We start from the raw sequence: 5,582 nt of genomic DNA, 5'->3' as shown, positions 1-5,582 counted from the left end.
AAAATACCCAAATTAAAGACTCAATAAAGTTTAGCTGTAGCTTAAACAGTTAAAGAGAGACTTAAAGAACAGAAGACAAGTCAGTATAAATATCTGAACTGAAGCGCAGAGAAAAAGGATAGGAAATAGAGAAAAGGACATAAGAAACATACGGGATGGAATAAAAAGATCTCATGTGTAATTGGAGTCCCCAAAAGGGGAGAAAAAGGGCAGAGGCAATATTGGAAGAGATAATGATCAAGAATTTCCAAAACTGATAAAAGATGTCAAGCCCAGTTTCAAGAAACAATATGAACCCCAAGTGAGATGAGTACAAAGAAAACCACTTAGACACATGAGGTTAAAACTGCTGGAAATGAAAGAGAAAGAATCCTAAAAGCACCCAAAAGAAAAAAGACACCTTAATGTCAAAGGAGCAAGAGCAAAACTGACATCTTTCTTCTCAACAAAAATGACGGAAGCCCTGAAGACAATGCAGTGACATCTGCAAAATGCTGAAAGAAACCTGCTTTCCTTTACGTGGTGAAAATATGCTTCAAAACGCTGTACCTGGTGAAAATACCCTTCAAAGGTGAACACAAAAGAAAGATGCTTTCAGTCCAACAAAACCATATGTTTTTTCCTAGGATACTTGCAGTGAAAAGACTATTTAAAGGAGTTCTGCATGGAGTTTGTTCTTTTAAAAGGCTGTTAAAATTCAAAACACCTGACAAGAAAAGCTAATGCAGAATTACCTGTATCAGGAATTTGTAAATGGATACATCACTAAATATTTCATAATTATTAAAGCAATAGTAAGAGGATATTATATGTTACACTTAGTGCTATAAATTAGAAAATATTGATGAAATAGTCAAAATCTTAGAAAAATGTAACTTGCTAAACTTACATAGGAGAGAGTAGTAGAAAATCTCAATCATCTATAATTTATATCTTTTCCTTAAAGGAAATGCCAGGCCCTTGTGGCTTCACCATGAAACCTCCCAAACATTTAAGGAAGAAATAATGTCAATCTTATGTAAATTCAGAGACTAGGAAAGAGGTCAGCATAGCTTTCATCCCTAATACTTGCAAGAACATTAATAGACAAGAAAATTAAAAGATCAATCTTTCTCACGAACCTCTTTGCAAAAATCCTGAACAAAATCTTGGAAAACCTTATTCAGAGATAACATGACAAAGATCATGTCATGTTTGGTTTATTCCAGGAATGGAAGGTGGTTTTAACTATTGAAGCCAACCAGAGTAATTCACCACATTAACAAAGGTATAAAAAGAATATGGCCGACCGGGTGCAGTGGCTTATGCCTGTAATCCCAGCACTTTGAGAGGCCAAGGTAGGTGGATCACTGGAGGCCAGGAGTTCAAGACCACTCTGGTCACCATGGCAAAACCCCAGTCTCTACTAAAAATATAAAAATTAGCTGGGTGTGGTGGTGCATGCCTGTAACCCCCAGCTACTTGGGAGGCTGAGGCACAAGAATGGCTTAAACCTGGGAGGCGGAGGTTGCAGTGACCTGAGTTTGTGCCGTTCCACTCCTGGGCGACAGAGTAAGACTCTATCTTAAAAAAAAAAAAGAATATGGTTATCTTAGTAGGTGGCAGAAAAATGTATTCAATAAAGATTAATATCTTTCTTGATGGAAATTCTTAGAAAACTAGGAATAGAAGGGAAATTCTTTAATCTGATAAAAGGTCTTTATTATATATCTATGGCAAACATCATACTTAATGGTGGAATACCGGACGCTTTCCCACAAGATTTCAAATGGGATAGGAATGCCCCATATTGTCACTTTTGTTCAGCCAACCTCAAAAGCAAGATTTAAAACTACTTTTGAAAACTGTATACCATGACCATTATATTTTTGTGGGATGTGGATATATGGAATTGTGTTTAATATGCTATGAAGTAGAGCCTCTAAGAGAAAGAATGTTCTGGAAAGCCTCAGAATGGCCCTGAACAGACAAATGTACCAGGATGTTCATTGCAGCATTATTCCTAATATTAATATCAATATCAATATCAATAAAGAATCAGTAAAACAAATTACGGTAATGAAAATAGCTAAGATCTACTGAATGCTTACCATGTGCTGGGCTGTGTTTTGATTGTTCTAACTGGATTTAACTCATTTAATCCTCCCATAACCCTCTGAGGTAAGTACCTTTAGTATCATTGCCATTTTATAGATAAAGAAAATAAGACACAGAGAATTAAGCAACCCAGGGTCTCACAGGTGGGTGGTGCCATCTGGCCCAGAGCCACTTGCTTGGTCTCTTGTGGCACTTCTCATGGAAAGCTGCCAAGATGGTGGGTAATGGTGGGTATAGAATGGCCTCTAAGATACAGTAAGTGAAAGAAGCAAAATGGTATATAAGACAGTGTAATGCTATGATAACATTTGTGTTTCTAGAAAAACAGGGTGTTTTTCAAGGTTTTTCCTTGAATAATGTCACGCTGACTTGCATTCTGAAATGCTTTTTTAAATGGCAGTAAAAAAATGCACCATGAAATCTACCCTATTAACAAATTTTTGGGTATTATTAACTCGAAGCACAATATTGTATGGCAGGTCTCTAGAAATTTTTTGTTTTTAATTTCGACTTTTATTTCAGATTCAGGGTGTACATGTACAGTTTTGTTACATGGATATATTGTGGGATGCTGAGGTTTGGTGTATGATTGATCCCATCACCCAAGTAGTGAGCATAGTACCCAACAGGTTTTCAGTCCTTGCTTCCCCCTCCTCTAGCACTCCCCAGTGTCTATTGTTGCCATCATTTTGTCCTCTACAACAGTTTTATCTTGCCTGACTGAAACTCTGTATCCACGGAACAATTCCCTACTTCCCCTCCCTGAAGCCTCTGGGAGCCACCACTCAACTGTCTGTTTCTGTGATTTTGACTACTTTAGATTCCTCACATACATAGAGTTATGCCACACTTATCCTTCAGTGACTGGCGTATTTGACTTAGCATAATGTCTCCAAGACTCATTTACATTGTAGCATGGGACAGGATTTCCTTCTTTTTTAAGGCTGAATAATATTCCATTGTATATTCTGTACCACATTTTCTTCATCCGTTCATCTGGTGGTGGACACTGGGGTTGCTTCCACGTTTCGGCTGTTGTGAATTATGCTGCAATGAACATGAGAGTGCAAATATCTCTTTGAGATCCTGTTTTCAGTTTTCTTGGATAAATACCTAGAAGTGGCATTGCTGGATCATTTGGTAGTACTATTTTTAATTTTTTGAGGAACCTCCATACTGTTCTGTGTAATGGCTGCACCATTGTACGTGCCTGCCAACAGTACACAGGAGTTTCGTTTTCTTCACCTCCTCACCAACACTTGTTCTCTTTCTGTTTTTTTTTTTTTTTTTTAAGGTCTAATTAATCTTTCAATGCCAAATTTCAGAGATAACTCAGCAACAAGTTCATCAAAACAGCTTTTTTTTTTTTTTTTTGAGTAGAGACAGGCTTTCACCATGTTGTTAATTCCTGACCTCAGGTGACGCACCCACCTCGGCCTTCCAAAGTGCTGGGATTACAGGTGTGAGCCACCACGCCTAGCCCAGTCCAATTGTTTTTTGAGATGGGGGTCTTGCTGTGTTGCCCAGGCTGGTCTCAAACTCCTAGCCTCCAGTGATGCTCGCACCTCAACCTCTTAAAGCATTGGTATTATAGGCATGAGCCACCAAACCTGGCCAAGCCAATATTTTCCAAATGACCAGTGCATGCTATGAAAAATCATGTTTAGGTAACAAAGTGCAAGAGCCAGCAATAGATTTTAATATAACAGACTATGAACAGTTCATTGATACGGTTCAGACTCTACATTGTAACTAACCTTTAAGAAAAAACACGAGGCTGGGCGCAGTGGCTCATGCCTGTAATCCCAACACTTTGGGAGGTTGAGGCGGGTGGATCACCTGAGGTCGGAAGTTCAAGACCAACCTGACCAACCTGGAAAAACCCTGTCTCTATTAAAAATATAAAATTAGCCAGGTGTGGTGGTACATGCCTGTAATTCCAGCTACTTGGGAGGCCGAGGCAGCAGAATCGCTTAAATCCAGGAGGCGGAGGTTGCAGTGAGCCGAAATTGCACCATTGCACTCCAGCCTGGAGACAAGAGCAAGACTCTGTCAAAAAAAAAAAAAAAAAAAGGTTGACTCCTTTTTCGGACTCACCCCGCCTGCACCCAAGTGAAATAAACAGCTTTGTTGCTCACACAAAGCCTGTTTGGTGTTCTCTTCACGTGGACACGCGTTACATTTGGTGCCGACAACCCGGGACAGGAGGACTCCTTCAGGACACCAGTCCCCTGTCCATCCACCTACGACCAAGGGTCCTCAGACCAACCAGCCCAAGGAACATCTCACCAATTTCAAATCCGGTAAGCAATCTTTTCACTCTCTTCTCCAGTCTCTCTGGCTACCCTTCAGTCTTCCTCTCTTGCTACCCTCCAATCTCCCTGTCCTTCCAATTCCAGTTCTTTTTCCTCTCTAGTAGAGACAAGGAGACACGTTTGATCCATGGACCCAAAACTCTGGCGCGGGTCATGGACTCGGGAAGACAGTCTTCCCTTGGTGTTTAATCACTGCAGGGACACCTGCCTGGTTATTCACCCACACTCCATTGGTATCTGATCACTGCGGGGACGCCTGCCTTGGTCATTCACCCACATTGCCTTGGTGGCAAGTCAATTGCGGAGACGCCTGCTTTGACTGCTCATGCCCGGCCCCCCTTCTCTGTGTCTCTACTTTTCTCTTTAAACTTACCTCCTTCACTATGGGCAACTTTCCGCCCTCCATTTCCCCTTCTTCTCCCTTAGCCTGGGTTCCTTTTTTTTTTTTTTTTTTTTTGAGACGGAGTCTGGCTCTGTCGCCCAGGCTGGAGTGTAGTAGCGCGATCTCAGCTCACTGCAAGCTCCGCCTCCCGCGTTTATGCCATTCTACTGCCTCAGCCTCCCGAGTAGCTGGGACTACAGGCGCCAGTCACCTCGCCAGGCTAGTTTATTTTTGTATTTTTTAAGGAGAGATGGGGTTTCACCGTGAGGTTTCAGCCTCACCAACATGGAGAAATCCCATCTCTACTAAAAGTACAAAATCAGCCAGGCATGGTGGCGCATACCTGTAATCCCAGCTACTGGAGAGGCTGAGGCAGGAGAATGGTTTGAACCCAGGAGGCGGAAGTTGCGGTGAGCCGAAATTGTGCCATTGCACTCCAGCCTGGGCAACAAGAGCAAAACTCTGTCTCAAAAATAACTAACTAACTAACTAAATAAATAAATAAATAAAATAAAAATTAAAAATAAATATTTATTCCAATAAATTACTATATATATACTTCCTAACAAAGCTGTTGGATACATTTTTTAAATCTCTGACATTATTACAAGATTAAGAAGATTCAGAGACATGAACAATATTGTTAATATTGAAACATTCTCTAGGTATTAAGAATACAGGCCAGGCCGGGCGTGGTAGCTCACGCCTGTAATCCCAGGACATTGGGAGGCTGAGGTGGGCAGATCATGAGGTCAGGAGATAGAAACCACCCTGGCTAACACAGTGAA

This window comes from Colobus angolensis, unplaced genomic scaffold (genome assembly GCF_000951035.1).
Source record: "Colobus angolensis palliatus isolate OR3802 unplaced genomic scaffold, Cang.pa_1.0 Scaffold466, whole genome shotgun sequence".
In the NCBI taxonomy this organism is placed as follows: Eukaryota; Metazoa; Chordata; class Mammalia; order Primates; family Cercopithecidae; genus Colobus; species Colobus angolensis.
This window is presented reverse-complemented; position numbering follows the sequence as displayed.